At 41.0% G+C, this 26351-nt stretch overlaps 1 protein-coding gene, 1 long non-coding RNA gene and 1 pseudogene across 2 annotated transcripts in view; 1 reads left to right on the top strand and 2 right to left on the bottom strand.

Annotated features, from left to right (window-relative positions):
• Positions 1–21358, bottom strand: part of LOC145723923 (uncharacterized) — a 74741-nt gene extending 53383 nt beyond the window's left edge. The window contains exons 1-2 of the long non-coding RNA XR_014149344.1: positions 21201–21358; positions 17586–17669 (exon numbers count right to left, since the gene is read on the bottom strand). This is a non-coding gene — a long non-coding RNA (uncharacterized LOC145723923). The remainder of the gene's footprint in view (positions 1–17585; positions 17670–21200) is intronic.
• The window catches only part of GAP43 (growth associated protein 43), a 94846-nt gene that overhangs the window by 9102 nt on the left and 59393 nt on the right, over positions 1–26351 (top strand). The gene's annotated exons all lie outside the window — the stretch shown is intronic.
• Positions 11–1070, bottom strand: LOC102740528 (muscleblind-like protein 3 pseudogene; annotated as a pseudogene).

Below are 26351 nucleotides of genomic sequence, written 5' to 3'. Positions count from 1 at the left end.
GCATCACACTTATTGTAGCATTGGTAGAAGAGGACCTATGAGAATATATATGGAAAGGCCATATGGAGGTTCTCACGGAGAGATCTTGATACTCTGTAACTCTGTTGTTCAGAATTTCAATGTTCTACTGGTAACTTCTACATCTGTGAAACAAACATGCTGCTATTCAGTTCATCTACTGATAATGGTGGTATCTGATTGCCTGTAGCTGTTGCAGCAAAGGGGACGCTGGTGGCAGGTGTTGGTGCTGCAGACACAGTGGTGGGAGCTGCGCCGTGCATCATGGGCACAACACTTAAGGCGGGTGCCATGCACAGTATTGGCCCTGCAGGGATAAATGCCGGCTGCGGGAGCTGCAGGTTAGCCAGAGCCTGCTCGCAGTGGAAAACGCAAGGTGACCGGAGTGGCACCATTGGTCTTTTCAAGTGGCGATCTCTTTGGTATCAGCTGAAGCATACCAGACTGGAGGGCCGTAGCGGCAGAAGCTGAATGGTTCATCTGGTGATGAGCTGCCCTGAGTTTGGCTTGCAAGTGTGCAGGAGGATGAAAGTACCGGCATTTCTCCCGGGTGCATCGCCCCTTGATGTAATCCATGCAGATCGTCACGGTATTATCACTTGCCTCAATCATGGAAACATCCGTGGGGTGAGCATAACAACAATCGTTTTCCCCACGGGTACAATTTCCACGCTGGAATTCTCGGCAAACCTCCAGTTTATCCGAACACATCAGTTTGGGACCAGCAGCTGCTGGCAATGCGAGAGGCGGGTTTCCAGAAATTAGAACAGGTGCATTCGGTACAAGTTCAGCGGCAACCAGGCCCATCCCAGGATGAGGTAAGTAAGGATTGAAAGCCATTGCAGGATTAGCTGCAAGTGATGGATTCATAGGAAAAGAAGTAAGCGATGACATGTGAGCATTCTGGACCATAAACTGCATTTGCTGGGCGAACATGGCTGCAGCAGTCTTTTGTTGGATCAGATTGTTGCGTCCATTAATTTCCAGCTGAGTTTTTAAGTGTGGAGGAGGGTGAAGGTACTTGCAGTTCTCCCTAGCGCACCGACCCTTGATAGCTTTTCCAGATGAGTGGCAAACACAACCATAGACGTTTACACAGAACACAGTTTGTAACCCCTTCCAAAAAAAAAAACCCACTTTTGATAGCTTCCCATTCCACTTAGAATCAAAACCAAACTCATTACCACCAAAGCTTATAAAATATACTCTTGGTCACCAAGTCTACTGGACTTTTAGTTTTTAAAACTCATCACACAACATTCCTTTTTCAAGGCTTTGCATGTATTACTCCCTCTACCAGGAATGCTCTTTCTCTGGTCTTTACTTGAGAGGTCTTTTGTGACAAATACATCTAAGTGGTATCCAGGAAGTCACTTTCTAACACATCAACCCACTTCTTTTATTTTCTTTTAGGATTTGCCCTCAATCTGATTTTTAAAAAAATATTTACTTGTTAAATTTCTGGTCCCTGCCTATCTCTTTGAACATCAAAATCTACCCCTCTTCACATCCTACACTCCATTGCAATTATATAATTTCATGGAATAACCTATATTTCATCTTTTCCCTCTTTCTAAACACCATTCCTTTTACCTGGAATGTCTTCCTTTCTCTTCTTTTTATGTAACGCATTTCTAATTTATTTCCATAATGTGGCTGGAGTGGGTTTCTTCTTTGTGGAGACTCTCTCATCCTCCAGGCAGATATGATGATCCTCTCCTTTCTGCCGTTATTGTGTTAGTATATATTTCTGCTACAACTTTCAACAGACTTAATTATAAATATTCATTAACATGAATGTCTGTCTCTTTTACTATACCAGAGCTCCTTTAAGGTAGTAATCATGTTTTGTTTACTGCCTATGTATAGCCCTAGTTCAATGCTTTGCACATACTAGGCTCCCATTAAATAAAAGTTGAGTAAATGGAACCTATACAAATGGACAAATATCAGTGTCTAGTAAGTAGTATGTGATGGCAAAATTTGGTTAGATCTAAGGCAAAAATCTCCTAGTTCCCACCGATCAATCATGGAATCTGCTCACTCTGGCACAGTTTATAATTGGGCACCTAATAGATATCTCACAGAGCTAAGACTACACAGACTTGGATTTCGCCCAAGTGGTGCCAGCTGGTTGCTTCAGCAAATAACAGGCACCATTTTGTAGAGAGATACTTCAACATTGACAGAAAGATAGCCATACTTGACACTATGAACTTCTTATGATCTGGGCTAAGGATGAGATAGCCATTTAAAATATATTGCTATAGTCATTTTAACCCATTAATCTGCCTCCTAAGCCTAGTGCTAAAGATCAGCCCTTTCCTAATACCTATAACTGGTGTCTTCTAGTACTGCTCCCACAGGAATCTTGGTGAGGTTTCATATCCTTCTTCTGTATGTTAATGATCTAACCTATATATCTGTATGTACATGTACACACTCTCCCTCTCCTTTCACTCTTTTAAATTTCTAGTTAGAAAAAATATGCATGTTTAATTGTTTTTCCTGGTCCCTGTATATGTGCTATGGAAGCATCCATCCGTCTGATATTGTATTTATCCCCAAACTGGTAAACAAATGGAAAGATACTAGTCCATTTACCTACAGGGGAATGAAGAAACAAATGGCCAGGTAATCACTGAGTTAGCAACATCTATGTTATGTCTCTTACACACAAAAATATGATTCCTTCTGGGGAATGGAGCTGAAAAGAAACAGGCTCTCCCTTGGAATTCTGGAGAGGGAGAAATATTTTTCAACTTAGCCTGTCTCCTTTTTAAGAATACTTATGAGAATCAAGAAGGGAGAAGAATGATCCATGCATGGATCCATGGTCACTAGGGAAGGGGGTCCTTTAAACCAAAAGTCACTTTAAAAGGGGGGGGGGTCCCTTTAAACCAAAGCTAAAGGACATCAAGATTAAATATACATTTTTGGTCTGGAAAACTTAAACACTTTTTCAAATTTATTTCTTTAGGAAATGATATTCTAGGTTTCAAGCTGCTAACTTGCAAAACAAACTTTGGAAACACTTCTCATTTATAGGTTGGGGTAATGCTCACTCCAAAATCATATTGGGAAGGACCAAAAGAATATAATTTGCCTGCTTAAGGAATGGATGAACATAAGGAAGGCAAGATGAAGCAGACTTCAGCTGAAAAAAAATGAGTCACTTTTCTCAGTTGTACATTTTTTATTTTGGTGATTATGTGGGAGGTGAAGAAGATGCTTGAGTAGTTTGGGTTGCTGAGAGAGTAGATGAGAGAAGCAAGTATTCAACATTGGTTGGTTTGGTGGAATATGGTGGAACTTTGAGAGACCCACCACACATATGTGGAACGACTTGGAACCATTTCTAGAAGAGGATTTATTTTCCATCCCAGTGATCTAGCCATATATTTTTTGTTTCCACTTTCCACAGACTTTTCCATAGACTGTTCTCTCAACAGAACCCTTAATAGGGTGGAAAACCATTTTCACATCAAGGTTCTGGGCTTCTCAATTGATGTATACCCAGAGACACTGCAGTGTCAGGCCACTATAAATTTTAAGTTGCCAATAATTTTATTATATTCCAGGAATAGCCAATAAATCTGGGTTGTTCTGATTAAGCCAAATTTCAGCCACACTGGAAATAAGGGAGATTCTCTCTGGATTCCAGTGGAAGGTCTACAGGTCAGACCTATGTTAGTACAAGAAGACTAGAGAATAGAATAACAAGACCTTCAAGGCATTCTGTACATACAAGCTTTTATTACCTCCTAACATTAAGTGGTGCTATTTTCTCCACCTGAAATACTTTCTTTTCCTCTATTCTGCCAAACCATGTTCTGCCTCCAAAAATTCTGTTGAAATATCACCTCTTTATAAAATCATTTCAGACATTTCCTCATTCCCCATCTGGTTCCATACTGCAATCACTATAGTAACCTCCCTAGTAAATCCTCCTTCCCCATATTGTTTGTGTATATTGGTATATGTTGCATAAATATACATACACACATATACATAGTCAGAGAAAGAGAAAGTATTTATATACATTTTATATGTGTATTTGTGTGTTGTCTTTTCCTGTTTCCCTAGACACTGCTTCGGTGTCATTCCTGAGTTCTCTTTTTAGATTTCACAAGGCACTGTACAATATTTGCCCATCCTGGGTCTGCAGTTTACCCTACTATCTTTTTATTTAATCTCCCAGGGAAAAGTTTTCATCCTTTTTCACTATATGTCTGATGGTGATAATTATCATTGACTAGTAGAGCTAAAGGGATTTTACAGTTTATGTAGCTTGTTTGTTTGTTTAATTTCTCTTTAGCCATAGAAACTTTTTGTCCCAGATATTTATCAGAATCCCAAATATGTAAAACAGATAAAGGTGCTGTTGTGGCTAAACAGAGTTTGGTGGTTCAGAGATCTGTCTGGTCAGCATCCCCCTCCTTCCTCTGAGGCCCCCTCTGAGGAAGCCTAGGAAGCAGAGTTTTGAAAACACTGATCTACGTCCAGTCCTTCATGGTGCCGATGTTGGGAGTTGTGTGATCAAGTAAGGTCATTCAGTACAGGAAGGTTTGAACAAAAATTCCTTCCTATATCAGTACTACTTCTTTCAGAGGATGAAAGAGGATCAGGCTCTCAATTTCTACATGTACAAATTCCTAAATAGTCTAAATTTGTGATGTTAGCATTTATGTGGTTCATCAATAGACAGGATTCTTCTACAAATGAAGAAGTACCTTTTTCCCCCCACTTTTGACTCATTCATCTTATTTTTCAATTAGTCTTCTTTATCAGGATGAATTTTGTGGGATAATATTTTCCTCAAATATTATATGGATGTCATTCATTCATTCAACAGACATTTATGAATCATGTACTAAGCCAGAAACTATGTGAAATACTGGAAATATAGAAGTAATTTTTTAAAAAAGAAACAATCTTTACCCTCAGGTATAGTGTGGTAGACCTATGTGTGTCTATTTTAAAATCTGTGTCCTAGAAAGTGCTCCTAAATAATTTTATTAATTTCAGTTGCATTTTCCTATTGCTCAGGGAAGCTTCCCATTATAGGCATAAATTAGTGTTTCTTCTCATTAGATATGAGTACCCAACTTGCTTTGGAGGCCTGGAGGGTGAGTTTTGTGAATAAGATAACATTCGCCAAGTATTAAGGCTTAAATGCCAGAACTCTAAAGGGTTTTTAAGGATTACATGTGTTAATTCATGTAAATACTTAGAACTATACCTGGCATATATAAGCACTTAATGTTAGCTATTGCTCGTTATAGTTGATGTTGTTGATGATGATGTTGTATCTATATTAAATGAATCCTATGTCTCAGTATCTTTTGGTAGGAATTCTTCAAGGACTAGCTTCTGGACTTTGGGGTGTGTGTGTGTACATGTAGTATGTCTGAGGTTTAACGAACATATAATTGGTTAACTGAAAAATGAGTTATTAATGTCACTGATTTAGATTTTGTACACTCTGCACTCTCAATGCTCTTTAGGGCTAATATATATTGGTTCTTAGAGTCTAGAACTCAGAGATATAACTAGCCTGTCTTACAGATGTGGCCAATAAAATCAGAATGGAACTTTGAGCTTGCCTCATACTTAGAAGCTAAAGGAGCCCATCATTTCCAGGCAACTGGAATGTGAGCATCTCAAGATCTACACTTAGACATTTTGAATCTTCAAGGAAAAATGCAAACATGCAGTGACAATTCTAAATTATCCTCAGTGGTATGGGCATCCAGGATCTGGTGGCTGGGGTGCCCAGTCTGATGTGCTAATCCGTCGGTGGTCTTGGCTTGTCTGTGTTTCCTGGGTTCAGCTTGCTTCCTGCCTGTTTTTCAAGTCGCCTTCTCTGGCTTTCCCATTAATAATGTCAGCTCCAATACTGTCCTAATGAAGTCTAGTTTCTGTTGCTTGCACCCCAGAATTTGACTGATGAAACCCAATACTCAAGAAATCAGGCCCGAGCTACTATTTTTCACCTGGATTACTGCAAAAGCCTCAGGACTTTGCGCTCGCTGTTCCTTCTGGCTGAAATGCTTTGTTCACACCTATTCTCTTGACTCGCTTCCTGACTTCCTTAGGGCTCTGCTAGACTCTCACCTGTGTAGATCTCATCAAGGACACTTTCTCTCTTCACTCCATATAAAGCAGCACCCACTCTGACACTCCCTCTCTGGCCCCTTTTATACTTTTCATTTTTCTTTCTAGCCCTTGTATCCACCCAAGGTATTCATTTATTATTATCAGCTCATCCCAGGGGCATGTAAACTCCCTGACTCTTAGTCACTGATATTTTCTGACACCTAGTACAGTGCCTGGCACTTATTAGATGCTCAATAAATATTTCTTGAATGAATGAATGAATTTAAATTCTGCTCAGATGCAATAATAACAATAAGCTAAAAATGTGCTATAGCTAATGCATCCATTCCACCTTCCTTCATGTCTTTCTTGATTCCTGTCCTTTAATCTCAACCAGTAGCATCCTGTATATGTCTTTCTGTCTATCTGTCAGTCTCAGACACGTGACACAGTAGATTTGCTAAGAATAATGAAAGAGAAATTTGGTCCTGCCTACCACTACAAAATGCTTATTTTCTCTTTTTTTACATTTTAATTGTTTAAATATTTGGGGAGGATTTTCCTGCTGTGGTAAATTTATACTCATTAAATTGTCAAACGTGACGGTATTAGTTATTTATATATTGCGGGCGCCGTAAGGGGAAACGCTTGCTTTTGCCACTGGCACCATCTGGCTTTGACTGATTATTGTATTTTACCTGATAGTCTTTGGACAGGACTATCAGGATGATGAATGGGTGAGAGTGGGAGGGGTTCAAACACTGGTTGAGAAAGGATAACAAACCTGTAGCAGTAAGTCAGACACCATGAGGCATTCTAAACACTGAATAAGATAGAACATCCATCGCATGTCCTATTTGCATTCCAGGTTAATCTTCAAAGAGCCAACATGGCAAAAACATTCCAAGATAAAAATAGCAAGATCATCTAGAAAAGATTCAAGTTGCAAAGAAAAAAGAAAAATCCTTTATGGTTGCCGAGTATGCCATGACTCCACATGATTATGGTTGTAGCTAGAATTCTGTGTATATCTTTTAACAGCATTGGTGACTTATAAAATGAGATTTTTTTTTTAAATGAACCTTTTAAAGACATCCCAAGACATTCTAAGAAGAAATTTGATTTGTAGGACTTGAAGATTAAAATATATAATGGCAAATGGCACCATGTCAGGCACTGAGGTCTGTGGTTATAAGCTGATCTTGAATCAAAACCTAGTCTCCCACTGACATTCTCAAAGTCCAGTTTTCATCAGAGGCTTTATTCCAGACAGAAGTATGGTGATAACTCTGCTAATGTAGGGTGTCTTCAGCCTACCTGGATCCATCTGACAGTCTTGTCGAAGCAGGAAGCCTAAAGATGCTATTATTTAATCTTTCATCTTTCACCAGAGAAAGGTATCTTTAAGACACATGTGTGGCTGGTCCCTATATTATTTTGGTTTATCAATAGTTCACTTCTTTCATAGTATCTCAATGCTAGAAGAGATTTTAGAAGTAAAGTCATCCATGAATCTTTCATTTATTCATCAGGACATATTTATTGAGTGCCTACTACAAATTAAAAGATGTAGACTGAAAGTATGAATTAGATATGGTTGTCCCCTCTATGGGATTCATTAATTCCTCTTCATGATATCCTTGTTAGGCTGGAGTTCAGCCTAACATTTTGTGTGTTGCTATGCATTTACAACACTCTTCAAATGAGAGAAATTAGGTTAACCTCACTTACAAGGGTAGAGAGGCACAACCAAAAATGTGCTTACCCCTCATCATTCAAAAAGTCAGATGCAGAGATCAAAGGAGAGTCCTCAAAGCTCTGAACAGTTAATTCAGTGACCTCTTTTACCTTTGTATTCTTGTCTTGGTCCTGTCAAACTTCACTGTACCTGACCATTCTCCATACTCACCCAGCGATGGGAGCTAAATACTGAATTTGGATATTTGTAACCCAATGAGTATTAGTCTCCTGTTGCCACAAAGAATATCTCTAACCCTCTTAATGTATTTCAGAACACTTTCCCTTCTTATTGAATGGAGCCTCATTAACTCAGATTAGTTTTATTTGCATAGAAAAATTAAGTTTTAGAATAAATCTACAGTATTAAAATGAAATTCCTACATTTCTAAAATGTTTAGAGACATCTCAAGAAAAACATTTCTTAAGGCTTTTCAGCATTGGCCTTGGCAAGAATTAAGGCATTAAGATTTCCCACAAAATGAAAAATAAAATGGCACGCAAACACATACATATACACAAAAACTCGAGGTATGGAATTTTAGGGATTATTGAGATTTCTAGTTTGGGTCTAAGGTAATGGTCAATTGTCACTTATCAGAATGTTGGTTCAATAATAATTTAGAAAAATTAAACATTGAACTAATTTTTAAAATTTAAAATATGATGCTAAAACCAAAGCATATTAGATTATGCCTCTTAATAAGATTAAACCATGATTTCAGATTCTCCTAATATTTCCTCACTGTCAGGGTCCAGAAACTCAGGGCCAAGGGTAAGTCAGCCTTAGATAAACAGATTGTCTGGCTTAGGCCACCAATCTGTCCAGCATTTGTGACCTATAAAGATTTTTCCTGCAAGCAGCTCTGCTTATGCCGACTGTTTATATGCACAGTGGAAACTTCCAACGCTGTCATTCCCAGGTTTTCTTTGCTTATACAACTAATTACTGCTGTGCTGGGTCATTCTTTCTATCTTTCTTTATCTTTTTTTTTTTTTTGCTATGTATTGGAGCCAAGAAAGGCTCAATTAACCTATGCCTTTTGGTCAAAGATAGAAGTCAAAGAAGAAGCCCTCAAGATTATAATGTTCAAGCTTTGTATAGTATGCCTTGGTCATGTAGCAAGGACTTAGGGACAGTTGCTGTAAGTGGAGATTCAGAAAGGGTATAATGAGAGAAAAGGAAAGAGAGACTGAGTACATGCTTCAAATCATTCTGAAGAAAGGGAAAACTGTAGAAATAATTCAAGACAAAGGAGGGAAATCTCAACAGGCATCTTGGATTAAACATAAGCCCTCAGGGGCGCCTGTGTGGCTCAGTCGTTAGGCCTCTGCCTTCGGCTCAGGTCATGATCCCAGGGTCCTGGGATAGAGCCCCGCATCTGGCTCCCTGCTCTGTGGGAAGCCTGCTTCTCCCTCTCCTACTCCCCTTGCTTGTGTTCCCTCTCTTGCTGTGTCTCTCTTTGTTAAATAAATAAATAAAACCTTAAAAAAAAAAAGCCTTCAGAAGTATTTGTGGTGCCCTAAGTAGATTGCCATTTCTTATATTGAAGATATAATCAGGAAAAACCCTAATCACAGGAGACCTCTCCATTGAGACTCATTTGCAATTTGATACCATATTATATGTTAGAAATCCCCTTCTCACATTGTTTTTTCTTAAGTATCTTTTTCCAGGAAAGTAACAACCAACTTGTCTTTCCTGAGCCCTTGCTGTGAGCCTAACTCCATGAGGACATATTGTGATGGCCAAGAGAATGTAAACCCCACCATTTAGGAGAGGAAAGAAGACTGATGTTTAAGAAATATGTACAAACTGAGGAATGACACTCAGGAAAATAATGAAATAGCCAGTCTATAATTAAAGGATACAGGTGTTATGACAGATCCTTGTTGGAAGAGGCAGGGGAACATGAAGACTTTAAGGATGGGAAAAGCAGAGAGTGGTCAAGATGAGAGAGGAGAAATGGTATTCCAGCTACATGGGATGACACAGAGCAAATTGTGGAGCCTTGAGGGGACCATCCTGAAAAAAGTGAAGAGTGTTTGATGATAAGAATTAGGGGGAGAAATAGGTGTGTAGATGAGGCCTAGCCAAAAAAAAAAAAATTGGCCTGTTCTGGTAAGAAATTTGTGTCATCAGCAACTTTTGGCTAAAGGAGTGACATGATGGAAGACGTATTTCGGGCACGAGTGCATGCAGCGTTTCCTGGGGAGACTGGAGGCAGGAAGGTGAGTTCAGAGCTCAGTATTTTTTCATATATAAGTAGGAAAATGAAATCTTGGACTAGGGTGTTCACAGGTGGAATTGAAATATAAAGCTGATGGTGGCCCTTTTGAAGAAAATGGACCAATTTCAGAGGCTAGGGGCATGAAGCAAAGTCTCTGCCAATACATGTGGTCTGTGACTCTTCCTATTCATTGGACTAGGTGACAGGTAGCATAGGTAGGATGACAAAGCAAGTCATAAGAGCAGCCCTTGTTTTAGGCAATTATTCTGGGCCCTTCTATGGATCTACTTGTTCCTCATTTTCAATTTCCTAGTTCTTGGATCACTAGCTCTATTTCCTACCCTTATTTTCTGCTTCTGACCCCTTCATGTGTACTCTATCAGGCATTCCTTCTTGGCTTGAGATTGGGGATTTTCCTCTACTGGCCTCTCAGTCCTGTTGTCTTCTCTGGCCTTGGAGACCATTTCTAACATTGAACTTTGTCACCCATTTCAAATCCAATGAACCCTATAAGCCAACGCCAATGCCCCTAACTCGACCTGTGATGGGTAGAGAAATAAAATATGATTGTAAGATTTCCAGCTTAGATAAGTAGAGTGGAAATACTATTGGCAGAATTGATAAACTTGAAAGTTAAGAGCTGATTTGTTAAGGAAGACCATGGTTTTGATTTCTAGCATGGGTTGTATGAGTAAGGTATCCAGAAATAAATGCTTAATTGAAAATTCAGAAGTGGCGGGAGAGGAGACAGGGCAAGTGACTCAAAGGATGATTGAAAGCTTATTCAAGTCCATGGGCTTCAGTTAAAGGAGAGTTAGAAAAAGAAGAGCTGAGGGAAAGGCTTACTGTCCCTTCAGTGGCAGAAGATACTTCATTAAAAGAAAAGAAACAGTGGCACCTGGGTGGCTCAGTTGGTTAAGTGTCTGCCTTTGGCTCAGGTCATGATTCTGGGTTCCTGGGATTGAGCCTCGTCTCGGACTCCCCACTCAGCGGGAAGTCTGCTTCTCCCTCTCCCTTTGCCTCTCCCCCCACTCGTGTGCTCTCTCTCTCTCTCAAATAAATAAAATCTTAAAAAAAAAAAAAAAAGAAAGAAAGAAACAGATGAGTTAGTAAAAAACTAGCATACAGAATCAAAGAAGCCAGTAAGGAGAAAGCTCCAAAATAGAATGGTCAACATGACTAAATCAGAGTGATCAAAAAGGATGAAAATGGAGAATAGACCACTGCATGTGGGAGGACCATTGATAGCCTCCAAGTGGGCAATTTAGTAGAATGGTGAAGATGAGAGCCAGACCGTAGGGACGTAGGAGGGGATTGAGGTGGAAGAAATACAGGCAATTGGCAGAGACCACACACAAGAAATTTGGCACTGAACAGAGGGAGAGAGATGAAATTGTAATAAAAGGGTGCTATTTTTTGAGCTACGGAGAGACCTATGTTAAAGCAGAGAGAGGAATAGCGAAGGGAAGACTGAAAAGATAACACAGGAAACAAAAGTGACATCAATGACCAGACAGGTTCAAATTCCTAAATTTCAAGAGAGTTCCTTGTGGAGAAATATCCTTCAGAATAAAAAGGAAAAAGAAGAGAATGAGAGATTTGTTGGATTGGGATGTTATATACTCGGGGGATCCTGTCAAATTCTAACACCCCTTCCTTTTTTTCTTGGTGAAGAACTTCAGTCAGTTGCTCAGAGTAAAAATGAGAAACAAACACTGTTAGGAGAGCTTACAAAGCAACAAGAGTGAGTTAAGTAGCATGTTCCCCAGTGGTTTATGAATTTGCATCACCTAGAGATTTTTCAAATGCAGTTTTCTGGAGGAGAGACTTCATATACAAGCTCCTCAGAGGACTCTGAAGCATGTGAGGTCAGGAGCCAGTGCCTTACTGAGAGGTGGAGCCATCTTGAAAATACTGTGAATTTAGGAAGCTAACAAGAAGCTACAATGTCTCTCACCCCGCGGCCATTTTAATCTTCACAATCCTCAGAGTGCTTCCTTCACTAGGTGTATTTATTTGGGAAAGAGAGTGAAACTCAACCCAGCATATACTGACAAGAGCTCTTGGTTAGGTCCATAACATCTGGGAAAGAGGTAAGATGTATCTACAGCCAAGAAGAAAACCTCAATTTAATTAGGTATGTACCTGAAGTTTAGAGGATGATGTAAACCACTTATTTTTTCCACTGAATTTCCTTTTAGTTCATTAGGAATTTCCTTTGGGCATCTGGGAGTCCCTATCTCTCTCTGGGCTCCCTTATTGTTCTCTTTTCACTCATCCCCACTTTCTAGCACTTTGTCTGTCCCTCCCTCTCCCCCACCCCAGTTCCATCCCAGATTTGAGGTGGGATATTAGATCTTTATAGTTCTGTGCCTGCTCTATTCTAGTTCTTGGATCAGCATTAGAAGCTTCAGACATTTGGTCCCTAGAGTTTTCAAAGCTGCACATGTAGATCAACTGACATTTGCTTGGTAACCTTGCCCCCCTCTCTGTAGCATAACTTTGATATATTATTTTATATTTAAGAAGTCAGTGTTTCTTAATCTTGTCTTACTCCTCATAAAGAGTAAAGAGGAAAGAAAAAGTGTGTGGAAGAAAGTAAAATTCAGTTCTGCCACATGGGGATACCTTTAATTATTTAGAACTCATATACCAGGAGGCCCACAATAGCAGGAGCATAGGATTCGTGGTGGAGTTCTGGGAGTTGTAGCATTATTAGTTTCCTGCTAGGTGAAGTCTTAGTCTCTCTCTCTCTCTCACTCTCCTCTCTCATACACACACACACACACGAACTGTTATTTTATTTTGTTTGAAAAGTTAGGCTTAGTGTTTGAAGATTATCTTATTAGTTTTTAGTTTGGTTGGTTGGTTGATTGATTGAGTTTTTTGTTTGTTTGGTAGAAAAAAATTTACTACCACCTAGGGTGAGAGAGCGTCAACACTGAATGCTGGAACACTGAATTGGACCCTATCATCAAGAGTAAACATATCCTAAACTCATTTCATATGTAAATTCTATATTTTTGTTTCTTAAACTGCATTCCATTTTACTTACCAATGCAGAAATGGGAGGTTTTAGTTTCTTTATTTCCTTCAACCAATATACCAATATACTTAAAAGAGTATAGTAGTTTCCTCCATTTTTATCTGTCCCACGCTTCTCTTAAACACATATAATTGGTCCTCCCCACACTCCTTCCCTGTTCTAAAATTGCTGTCTGAGGTCCTTAGTGACCTCTGCATTTCCATTTCCGAAGACCTTCTCTCAATTTTCACTCAACATTTTCACTGCATTGGACTCTGCTGGACACACCTTCTTGGGATTCTCTCTTCTCTTGGTTCCTATTCTGGTTTTTCTCAATGCTTATCAAGGCTGGTTTTCACTGGATCAACTTTCTCCTCCTATCTTCTATATACAGATATCTCCCAGAACAAGATCTTAGTCTTTCTGACCTTTTATCTTCATCAGAAATCTCATTCACCTTCCTAGCTTCAGCAATCACCTTTTCATAAATGACTCCCGAATTTTCATAAATGACTCCCAAATTTCAAACATTTGAAATTTAAAAATTACTCCTAAAGAGTATTTCCCAAAATATATGTAACAATAGTAGAAAGGAGATATTACTCCTTTATCAATTTAATAAGTATTAAAATGATTCTTACTAGATATCTTTAATTGAATTCCCCTTCCAGACCCTTATGATTGAAACTGAATCCATCATCTTTCTCCAAAACCCATCTTCCCCTTTGGATTCCCCCCTTTCTGTTATTTCTTCCCGTCTCAGTGATGATTTTCTCATCTGAATTTGTAAAGCACATACTAACTGTACCACCCATTTAATTCTGAGCATATGCTGCTTTGTGTTATTTATTTAATTCTTTCATTTTATTTTTTGTTACCATTTTATTGCTTGTTTACTTAAACACTAAATAGTTTGAGGGCAAGAATTGCATTTTCTCTGTCTCTATATTCCTGATTCTGATCCAGTGTTCAATAAATTATTTTTATTGTTAAGATGTTTCAACTAAGTTGCTAATATTTTGTATATCTCTTTCATTGTTGAAAGGTTGACAGATTTTGATAAAAAGTAGTAGTTACAAAGATTTAATTGTGTTCAGACTACCATCTTGAGACAAAATGGCAGCTAATAAATTTACTTGTAGGAGAATTTCTGTAACATTATTAACAGTGGATTTTTTTTTTGAAGACTTTATGTATTTATTTTAGAGACAGAACATGCACATGTGGGGAGGACTGGGGAGGGGCAAAGGGAGAGGGAGAGAGAATCTCAAGCAGACTCTCCTGCTGAGTATGGAGCCCCACATAGGGCTTGATCTCATGACTCTGAGATCATGATCTGAGCCGAAAAAGAGTCAGTTGCTTAACCGACTAAGCCACCCAGGCACCCCAAACAGTGGATTCCGTACAATTTTATACATGCTTACACTGAATGTGTCCTGTTATTCATAACCTCTGGTAGAGGGAAGCTACAAAAAATTTATGAGGCAAGCTGAAGGGTCTAGAGTTAGGTTAGGTTAAATAGTCAGCCAAATGAGAGGTAAGGCTGAACTAAGAATTGGACACTGGACTTGTACAACTTATTTGGAAAAATACTGACATCAGGGGATCTGCATTTTCTTATTTTTTCTTGACCAAATTATGGCATAGTTTTTCCAGTGTCAAAGGAGGCTAAGGAAGATCTGAGAAATGGTTTCTGCTCTTACCTTGTGGTTTGTGCCATGAGTTTACCAAGAGTAACCTCTACCTTAAACTCCTATTTCTCTCAGGAGTAGGTTTATAGATTCTTAGAATTAATGAGCCGGAAAAGACTTGGCCATCTAGTTCAAATCCCTTGTTTACAGATATGCAACCTCTGGGTCTTATCTCTGAAGCCTCAATTTGGTACTAGTCCTAGAATTTGGGTAATTCCATCCAAATGAAAATATTGCTGTTATATTAAAAATAACATTTAAATTTTATTTATTTATTTATTTTTAAAGATTTTATTTATTTTTTGACAGAGAGAGAGACAGAGAGAGGGAACACAAGCAGGGGGAGTAGGAGAGGGAAAATCAGGCCTCCCAAGGAGCGGGGAGCCTGTTGCGGGGCTTGATCCCAGGACCCTGGGATCATGACCTGAGCCAAAGGCAGACACTTAACCACTGAGCCATCCAGGTACCCCAACATTCTAAATTTTAAATGCTTTGTTTGTGTTTAATGGATTTTTCCACAAAAAAGTAGATTCACTTCTCACTTTTCAGATACTTAACATTTGAAATTTAAAAATTACTCCTAAAGAGTATTTCCCAAAATATATGTAACAATAGTAGAAAGGAGATATTACTCCCTTTCTCCTGTCCACTTTTCCCTCTACCCCAAATCCACTGTATATAAGCATTTATGCATTGCCTCTGCGATAAGATAATTCTGCCATTCTTAAGGCTGGAAAACTCAGCTCAGTTAAGTCTTATTGGTTTTAAGTTTTCTGCTCTGTTGTAGAATAGCCTATATTTCAAGTTTTCCATTGTTTTCACTTTAATTTTTCAGTTGCCCACTATCTGTATAAAACAGAATTGGCACTGAGAGGAAAGTACCAAGTGATTCAAATATTGACTATTATATTCATTTTTAGTATGACTTTAAGCAAATCACATACTTGTCCACTTAGTCACCTACAGTGGATGAAATAGCAAATTACACAAGTTTATCTGAAAAGTTCTTCTCTGGAGAAAGAGACTTAGGAAATACAAACTCTCTCTTTATTGAAGAGCTCAGCTCTTCCCAGGAAGATCTGAGGAAATGGTGAGCAAACCCAATACTACTTCAGCACACCTCTCTCACAGTCTTGTTTTAAAAGCCCTATTTTATTTGAACACTGTGTTCCTGAGTCAAAAGAGTACTTCAGAAAAATCTGTCTTCCTGGGGGCAAAGCAATCTCACACAGTCACACTCCCAGAAAGACAGATACTGCTGAACACTGGACAAAAGATGTTGTGGGTTTTTTTTTTTTTCCTCCAGCAAAAATTACTCAAATTGCTTGAGAAAAAGACACAATATGATGTTTATCCCTGTTTACAGATGTTTAACCAGTGCCCCTTCAGAGGGTCATGTGCCTACGAACAGCATCGTAGTAATTATATCCGTTGCTGCAAAGAACAGATGTGTAAATTGGTGGTTTCTTGGGGGAAAATAATACCAAGTCCACTTTCCAGAAATGTACACAGTGCAGTGCAGCTGTAATATTCTGTATGGAGGTCTCTTTAGTGTCTGTAACTGAATGTGCCTACATTTAAAGAGTATGAAAGTTCAGTTGCGCATCTAACAGGGAAGTCCAGGGTTATCCAGAAAATAATTCAGATTGTTTGGTGTGTTTAAAAATTCCTAGTGATATTGGACAAATTTCCATATCCAGAGAAGGTAATAACAAATCTTTGATTCTAAAGTTTTCAATCAAGAAATATGTATCAAGTAGAAAGTGGAATTAGGAAACCTCGGTGCATTTAAGATATAAAAACCAGATTTCAGTGAAACCAGATTGCATCAAAGTGATCATACTTTTGACCTGTGAACACCAGAATATTCCTAAACTCACCACTGCAGGGGCTGGCAAGGATTGGGGGTCCCTAGATCCTCCCCTGACAGCTAGAATCCAATAATTCCTTATTTTAAAAGCCTATGTTACCTTGGATATAAGAAGAATTAGATGAAATTATTTCTACTATTGAATTTATTGTATTGAAAATACTAGCTTTCCCTGAGGATATATATTTATGTGAATATATGGAAATCAGTGTGACCCCTAAAAATTAAAACAAAACACAAAGTGAACAAGGTAAGCTTATTGTTTTGGAATAGCTTATTGAACAGGCCTGTTATCACAGATATGGATATCACTATAAGCTTCACTACCTTCTTTCTGTATAAATTCTCTTCCTCTTAAACTGTGTCAAATTTCGTGTGTAGAATGTTATACAGTGATTCAGTGTGTGCCTAAAGGATGCGATTTCTCCTGGACCCAGGCTATCTGTACCTTCACATGTTCCAAAATTTTGCAGAAGATCAGTATGTATCCTATAACTTAGTAAATGTGCTAAAACATCGTTAATTTGTACTTACATTACAAACTATAATAAGCAATGACATTATGCCTGACTTGGGAATTTTGCTTCTGGGGCAGAAGCATAATCTTTTATCAGGCTATGCTTTTCTGCATTCGTGATTCCAAACAAACTACCCATCAGCACCAAACCATGGTTCTATGATTGAAATGTAACAGAGGAACAATCTAGTCTGCTAATCTGGATCATTCAGGCCCAGAATGGAAGGATTATAAAGAGACCTGCCAATTGGCTTAGGCCAAAGCATGCCTTTTGACACTAATGATCTAATTCAGTTATCTACTTTGTTCCAAATTCAGCCTTCTCATTCTCTGTGGCCTTGGAGACTCAAACAAAAACACAGGAGATGATGAAGGCTAACCCAGCTCTGCCACTCACCTCTAGGCCTCAGTTCCCATGGCTGTGAAATGACATGGTTTGATGACCTCTTCTAGACTTCCGTGTTCATTGTGTCTGCACATACTGGAATTTAGAATAGAAATTCTTGGTCATATGTGTGGGTTAGTGCAAACTGTCTCTAAAATCAGGAGGCAATGGCGTAGGAATAGAAAATTCTCACTGTTGCTTAATACAGACATTTCAAGAAAATCAAGGAAGCTATTTCCAAACCGGAGTGTGGGTCAGATTATAGCCCTTATTGTGGTCTAAGCCCATGAGGGTACTTACAGTACTTATTAAAATGCATTTCATGTGCTCCACAGCTAGCTCTATACCATACTCCCTCAGTGAGTATGGGAGATGGGGCCATGAATCTGACTTACACAAGCACTCCTGGTGGTAAATATGCATGCTGAGGTTTGGAAACCTCTAGTCCCAATGAAAGAGCACTTTTTCTGCTAACCTGAAGTTTACCTGGGAGCAAAATCACTTAATTTGCCCTAAACCTCAATTTTGTAATAATGGAAACAGTATCAGGGCACCTGAGTGGCTCAGTTGGTTGAGTCTGACTCTTGGTTTCCACTCAGGTCATGATCTCATGGTTGCAGGACAGAGCCTTGTATTGGAATTTGGGCTTCCGCCTCAGCAGGGAGTCTGCTTCAGATTCTTTCTCCCTCTCCTCCTCCTCTGCCCTCCCCGCCAGGCTCACGAGTGCACGGGTGCGCGCTCTAGCTCTCTTTCTCTCAAATAAATAAATAAATAAAATATTAAAAAAAAAAATGGAAACATTAGTCTTTCCCAATTTCCCAGAAAGTAAAAGTGTTAGTGTCTTAGTGGAACAGCCTTTTAGAAAACAGCTTCTTAGAAAAGCAAGCAATTTCCTAGTTACAAATGGATTGTATTTCAAAAATACAAGGTTAAACTTGATATGTACAATGCTTTCCCCACAGAAATAACATAAAATCCTCTTAAGATTTCTAGACCTGTCTATAAAATTTAGGTTAAGCCAAATGTAGCTCAAATTCGGTACATTTGTAATGGAAGCACAGGAGAAAACAATGTTATTGGGTTTTGGAAGGTAATAGAACAGTTTTTTATATCTAATTTCATTTGAAAAAGGAAATACACAAACTTCCCTTTTCTGGGAAACAGTAGTAGGAATGAAAACTATAGCAAAATTCTTGTTTATTAGGCAACTTTGGGTCATAATGGGATTCTCTCTCTCTCTTCTTTTTTTAGAGAGGGAGAGATGGGAAGGGTGGAGGGAGAAAGAGAGAATCATAAGCCAGCTCCAGGCCCAGCACAGAGCCTACACGTGGGGCTTAATCTCACAACCCTGAGATCATGACCTCAGCTGAGCCAGAAGCTTAACCGACTGAGCCACCCAGCACCCTCATAAAAGGATTCTCTTGAGGAATGAAAAGAGGGGTGGTTAAAAGGAAATTTCCAATGCTGACTGGATAAAAGTCAGGAGAAATACCATTGGGGGTGGGGTAAGGTCAGGACAGAAAATGGAGAGAAAGAGGAGTAAAGAGGAAATGAGTGGTTTATGTGAGCATGTGATGGCCTGAAGTGGAAGTGTAGGAGAGGTGAGTTGTTTAGGTCTAAGGAGAAAAACCTACTGGGTGCCTGTTTACCAACCCCAGACAGAAGAAAGGAACACTGGGTAAGAGATTTTGTCAATTACCTATATTTACCACCAGATGGCAAAATTGATCCAAGGCCTCTTGGGTACTGGTCAGTTTATAGAGAAGAGGGGAGATTATGTGGTATTATTGTGGCAATTCAATTATTTACTCCACAAATACTTATTGAGCGCTCACTATGTCCTATCAGCTATGCTAGGAACTGGTATTGAAATGGCCAACCAAAGTCCTCGCCCTCAATGAACTTACAGTTGGGTGGGGGGTTAAGCAAGCACAAGAGTGGCCCTAGAATATTAGTTAATATTCTTCTGCAGTGAGATACAGGCTTGCTCCTTTGACGACTTGCCTCAATGTCAGCCCAGACAAAACCAAAGATAGGCCAGGAATTCTTTCTCTCCACTCACTTATATGCCCACAGTGCCTTCTGAACTTCTACTCCAACCCGATTTCTTGGGTCTTTCAGAACCAAGTCTTCAGTCTTCCTTTAAACAAAGCTTACTCTCCTTTGGCTTTTCTCCATCAAAATATCCTGGTTAGGGTGACTGATATTAACCTGATTAACCAAAAAGAAGAGGTGTTACAGAACTCCTCAAACCTGGTGTCATTTGCATGTTAGGTGTTTTTTTGTTTGTTTGTTCCCTTTTTCCTTTTCTTTCCTACAATGCCGCAGTCTAGTAACATTTAATCTCCTGGGGGGTAATGGACACCTCTTACATTCTTAGTAAAGCTATGGACATTCAACAGAAAAATAATCATATAAACATAATTATATAAACAACTTACATCACATACTACTTCAGATTCAGGAACCCAACCTTAGAACACCCCAGACTTTTTTTGAAAAATCATGCAATTCAAAGAACTGACAGAAACCATGGGAGTTTGTGGAACAGCATGACGGGGAGCAGCGGAGAGGCTTTAAGCAAACTTTTTCATCTTTCCTCAGGAAAGCTGGTTCTGCCGGGTCTCTCCGCACTCCGTTTCTCGCGGCACAGACAACTGTGCGCCTGGCCTCCCTTTCCCGAGTCGGGCGTCGTTGCTCAGCCTTTGTCCCCCGGCCCCCTCCCCCTGCACTTGGACTCGGGTTTCCGTCTCACTGCCCCGCTTCGCGTCTCCCTCTCCGTCCCCTTTGGGCGTTCCCTCCCGCCTCTCTTCAGGGTGACCTCATCCCTTTGTTTCTCCACGGCTGCGCCGCCGGCTCCCCGGCCCCTCCCCGCGCCGCCGGCCCCTCCCCGCGCCGCCGGCCCCTCCCCGCGCCACCGCCCCGACTCTGGGCGGAGCTGCGGGAGCGGTGGGCGGGGCCTGGCCGCGGGGCGTTGCTCGCACGGCACAGCTCCTCTTTTAAATCCTCACTTTCGGGTTTGACTTCTTGTTTTCCGCAGCACCGTGGAGTGCTGTTTTAACGAATCTCCGCCAGCTTCTGTTTGGGCGGTAACTGCTGCTTTCGGTGGCCCGGAGAACAAAAGCCTTGGGCCTGTCCACGGTGGAGGAGTACCAGGGGCGCCGCGCGGGCTCCCTCCCTCGCCCTTCATTAGTCTGTTGGCCTTCACCCCTTGCTTGCAGGACCAGCAGCAGCCTGCTTGCAGGGACTGGGCCCTCAGTCATGTCAAGGTTACTCTGCGGGGCAGGGGGGGCGGGGGTGAGGGGGAAGGAAGAGAGTGAAAGCTGGGTCAAATGGAAGTCGCAGTCTTGTCCCTCCCAGTTTTCCTTGCCTGGAGGCTGCAAAAAGCACGTTAGCATTCCTCGGGTTGTGCGCGCCTGTTTCTCCAGCACCAGAAAAGGAGGAAGATTTCTGTTTGTCCGCAGGAAAAGACCTTTGGAAACTAAGCAGCAATGCCTTGTCATTAGAGTATAACAGTGAGAAAACCAGCTAGGTCAGAGCCAGAGACAATGATCCTTCATTATTAAAAAGAGAAAAAAAAAAAAAAGAAAAGAAAAAAGTTTCCTAGGCTGCTTCATTTGAGCTTACCATTTCCCGCGATGAAATGCAGGCTCCTTAGACAATTGAGGGAAGGAAGGTGACTGAGGGCAAAAGGGAAGAAATGAGATGACTTCTGGAGATGTGGCCGAATTTAGACTTGGTGTGAGATTTTCTCTTAACCTGGAAACATATGGTACCAGCATGTATTCGTTCGTTCATCCAATAATATTGTTAAAAAACGGTTAAGGAAGTCAATTTAGGTGTTACAAACAGACTTTAACACTTCATGAAGCCAGCAGTCTCTGGTCTCAAGGGTCCCAGGGAACTGCAAAATGGGGTGAAAGGAAGCTTTTATAGGATAAACAATGAGGAACAAGGAAATAAATACAGAGACGAGGGTTGGCTTGACATTTGGGGATGGGCTGACTGGATATACTGTGTTTCTGGTTAAGTGGAGCATTTACAGGGACATGAAAAGTAACTTTCAGTTTACTGACATGGTGCCAGGGGCAGGAGCACCTCCATCTTGGGCCTAGAAATTTACTTCAAAAATATGTATTGAACGTTGAGCACTTACTCTGTGATGGACTTTGTCTCTGGCTGTAAGTGACTTCAGGTCCACTTGAGGGCATATCTCTGAGGAAGAGGAGGGGAGAGCCAGGGTGTGGCCTTAGCTCCTCTAGGGCCTGGATGCCCCCATGCCACTCCCCGCCACCACCCCCCCCCCCTCGCCCCAATGAGAGACTGTGAAGGGACCTGGAGAGTAGAGGAGCTGGAGAGGAAGACCAGCCACACTTGTAAGTGATGTGGGTAAGAAGTTGATGGGGCTTAGAGCTTTCTCTCTCTTTTTCTGACCTCTTTTTCTTAAGTAGGTTAAAACCAACTGTGGCAAAGAATGAGTGATTTGCATCTCCTCTTTATTTTTAGCAGTCTTGGTTTTTCCCCCCAACTAGGACAGTAAATCTCATTCAGATTTTCCACACAGACTGACAGTGAGGCCTTAAGAATTGTAAAGTAAGATGTTCTTTTTTTTTTTTTTTTTAAGATTTTATTTATTTATTTGAGACAGAGAGCACATGAGAGGGGGGAGGGTCAGAGGGAGAAGCAGGCTCCCTGCCGAGCAGGGAGCCTGATGCGGGACTCGATGCAGGGACTCCAGGATCATGACCTGAGCAGAAGGCAGTCGCTTAACCAACTGAGCCACCCAGGCGCCCCTAAGGTGTTCTTTAGAATAGCTTCAGTCTCTCACATCAAGGCTTTGGGGAAGGTGGGGAAGAGGCAGCTTTTGGCTGACTGAGGAATGATGTGCTCCTGCATTCTGAAAGGGTTGAAATTAGGCGCCAGAAGGAAGGTGGTGTCTGCCTTCCTGATGAGGTGGGTCATTACTAGTTCATAGAAGCACCTGAGCAAAGTCATCCTGAACTGTGCAGATTCAAGAGTCTTAGTGCATGGGAGGCTGGTCAGTGGAAAAATCCTGTGCTCCCTCAGTTTGGTGATCCCCTTTGGAGATTGGCACATTTTGAGAATGATCTTAGTCTCATGAATGTTCAATGTATATAACTAATTTTAGAAGGTAAGTGACTGTGTGGGGGAGACCCTGTCCATTCCAGGTGGTAGGATTGGATGACAGTCAACTTCTCTGAGGCTTTCTTTTCTAGGGAAATAGGAAAATGGAACATATATACGTTTGCACACAACTAGGACTCTGATACTTAGAATGTTTGAGTCTTAGGTCTCCTAGTCAACTCCCTTCATGTAGAGACACAGAAACTGAGGCCCAGGGAAGTGAAGGGACTTCCATGAGGTTGCAAATTTGGGATGTATCCTGTTTCTAGCCCTGCTCTCCTGATGGCTAGTCCACAGCTTCTGCTACTTTACCTGCAGCTTCTTATTTCTCTGTGCTTTAAAAGAGAAGAGAAGCACCTCTGAAATCATATTTTTGTGTAAAGAAATATTCAAAAGGAACTGTGGATTTCCTGGGATGGGTCTGTTTGGGTGTTGTAGGCCACATTGTGATGTGCAGAAGGTTTGTGGAAATGCAGATCCTGATTAGTAGATATGGGGCGGGAGGAGAGTGCATTGCCACCCAGCTCTTGGTGGTACAGATGCTGCTGATCTGAGTGCTGAGCTGCCGAACTGTGAACAGCATTTCCTCCTCATCTTTTCTTTCTCACTGATAGAACAGCCCTGGGGATTTAAGGAGCCCCCCTTTTTCCCCTGTTACCAGGTCACTGTGTTCCTTCAGCTAATCTAGATGCCTTTCACTCCGTTGTCCTCACTCAGACCTGAGACTGTTGGAAACAGTCCCTGGAGACAGGTAGCTTGAGCTGGAGGGTGTGATCTTTTGTCTAGTGACTTAGCACCATCTAACTTGGTTCCACAAAAGCTTTCGCACATAAGCAACTTACTCAATTCTGATGGTAAAAAAAAAAAAAAAAAAAGTCTTTTTTCTCTCCCACGAGTGTCCTCCCAGCTGCAGCTCGCTTCTCTCCTTCTGGGACTACAGCTGTTCTGCGGCTCGCTCACAGCCGCGGCCCTCACCCGGGGGCTCAGCCATTCTCCGGGCATTTTTCCCACCGCTCACTTCTGCCCTGCATTTCTTCTCAAGCTATGTGTGATACCTGGATTCAGGTCTCAGTGTCTTTGTGACCCCTTTGAGTTGAGCAGGCGTCGAAGGGATCACAGGACAGAAACCCCTCTAAGGTAGGCGAGCTTCAGTGCCACTCCGTTCTCAGTTCTCTGAAGCTTGCCTGCCTTGGAAGGGCCTCTGCCTTTGCTCTCTAAATTGCTCTGAGAGCTCACTTTCAATCTTCCTTATTATTTCCTCACCTGTAAAAATAATAATATCGTTTCCTCACTAAAAATAATAGTCCCTCCCTCACACAGTTATTATTGTTGTTATTTTCCACGGAAAACACTTAGCTCAGTGCCTGGCACAAAGTGATCTATAAATGTTAGCCTCTGGAAGGGTCCGGAACCCAATTCCAGTGTGGGGGTGGGGCTTTCTTATACCAACAGTGCCCCGGACACCAGCTAGGCGTCCTACAATTCAACTCAATTCTGACACTGTTTATTTGGAGATAGCATCCGTTCCCCAGGTAAAGAGCTCAGTCCCAAAATCTTGCCTTCCTTCCCAGACACCGATGGCAAGCTCAGGTTGTTACCTGTACTTCTGAACGGCGGCCTGTAAGTCAGAGATTCCCAGAACCCCCCCTTTGGGTTCAATTAATTTGCTTGAGTAGCTCACAGAATTTGGGAAAACTCTTTATTCGCTAGATTCCCGGTTTATTATAAAAGGGAACAGCTCAGGATCAGCCAGGGGGAAGAGATGTACAAGGCAAGGTTTGGGGAAGGGTGCAGGGCTTCCCTGCCCCCTCCCAGGATGCCGCTCTCCCTAAACCTCCATACATTCAGCAACCGGGGTGCTCTTGAGACTCTGATCTTTTGTATTTTCATGGAGGCTTTATTACTTAGGCCAAATTGATTAAATCATTGGCCATTGGTGATGGATTCAACCTCCAGTTCCCACTTCTCCCCAGAGGTCAGGGGGCTGGAATGGAAAGTTTCAACCCTCCAGTCACTTGGTTCTCAGAGCCACCAGCCCCATCTCTAGGTGCTCTCCCAAAGTCGCCTCATTAACATAATAAAAGCTGCCTTTATTGCAATCGTCCCAGGTGATTCAAAGGGTTTTAGGAACTCTGTGCCAAAAATGGGGACAAAGACCTAATATATATTTCTTAATAAAAGTCACAATATCACAGTCTCTAATAATAAGATAATATTCTTGCCCTCAAAAATCTTATAATGGAGTTTGGTGATTAAGTACACCAATAACTGCAATACAAAAAAAATTAATGAAAATACAACCAAGGATGCTGTGGGAGCTTAATGTAAAGGTATACCCTGCCCCAGAGATTGGTAAATGACAGTGTATGGGCTAAGAATGTTTTTATTTTCCCTACATTTTTAAGTGGTTGACAGGAAATCAAAAGAGTAATGATATTTTGTGACACTTTAAAATTGCAAGTGATACAAATTTCAGTGTTCATAAATAAAGTTTTATTGGAACACAGCCATGCTCATTCATTTACGCAGCATCTATAGTTTTTTTACACTACAATGATAGAATTGAGGAGTTGTGACAGACACCATATAGCTCAGGAAACCACCCCCCCAAAAAAATTACTTTCTGGTCCTTTGCAGAAAAAATTTGCTGACCCCTGGACTGTTCATTTAGGGTGATGCAAGAAAACTCTCCTGCCAAGGAGGTAAGGATTGGGATGAGCCGTGAAGGGCAGGCAGGGTTTCAGCAGACACAGGACAGAGAAATGTTTGAGGGGGACCACATCATAAGTGAAGTCAGAGAACTCGGGGAGTGAGGTGCGTGTTCAGTGAGCAGCACATCAATTACTTGGCTAAAGTAAAGAGTGTGCTCACACAAGAGGTTGGAAGGGCAGACTGGGTCCATTCCATAAATTTCTCAAATGCTAAAACAATGCATTTCTTTCTAGTGTGATAAGCAATGGAAATATTTTAAGTGTTTTGGGAGGGGCAGAGGGTGGTTTGGGGTGGCGGAAGTGGACAAATTATAAAACCATAATTCTGCTTTTGCTTAATCTGATAAAATGTGTAGCAGAGGGTGGAAGGCAGACCAATTAAGTGAGTGTCTATAGTTTTAGCTTTCAGGGAATAATAATAATAAGGGAATAAGGGAATCATGCTCCAAGGTGGAATTTCAGCCTTTTGGCAGAAGGAGAATCTTTGTCTGAGTTCTCCCTGCACACCCCCTCAGCTACTGCCGCCAGCCACCCCCATTGTTCCCTTAGCTCTCCACAGTGATTTAAGCCTTCTGTTGTTTATTCCTGGCTTGCTCGTACACCATGGCGCAGCCAGACTGTACACACACAGGCTGCAGAGGTACCAGGCAGTTTTACTTTTTTAAGCTCATGAGCTTTTCTTTTTTTTTTTTTGTAAGATTTTATTTTTAAATAATCTTTACACCCAACCTGGGGCTTGAATTTACAACCTCGAGATCAAGAGTCACACGTTCAACTGACTGAGCAGCCAGAGGTTCCAAACTCACTGCGCTTTTATATGTGACTTTAAACTGTGAGTTCAGCCTGGGTAGAAAGTAGGGAATTATTCTAGTTTGGAGCTGTCCAGTTGCCCCAACTTGAGTTGCCCCAACCACAACGGAAA

This window comes from Leptonychotes weddellii, chromosome 1 (assembly GCF_054177405.1).
Source record: "Leptonychotes weddellii isolate Sample4059 chromosome 1, ASM5417740v2, whole genome shotgun sequence".
Classification (NCBI taxonomy): domain Eukaryota; kingdom Metazoa; phylum Chordata; class Mammalia; order Carnivora; family Phocidae; genus Leptonychotes; species Leptonychotes weddellii.
Note: the sequence above shows the minus strand (reverse complement) of the source record. Positions and strands in the feature narration are given on the sequence as shown.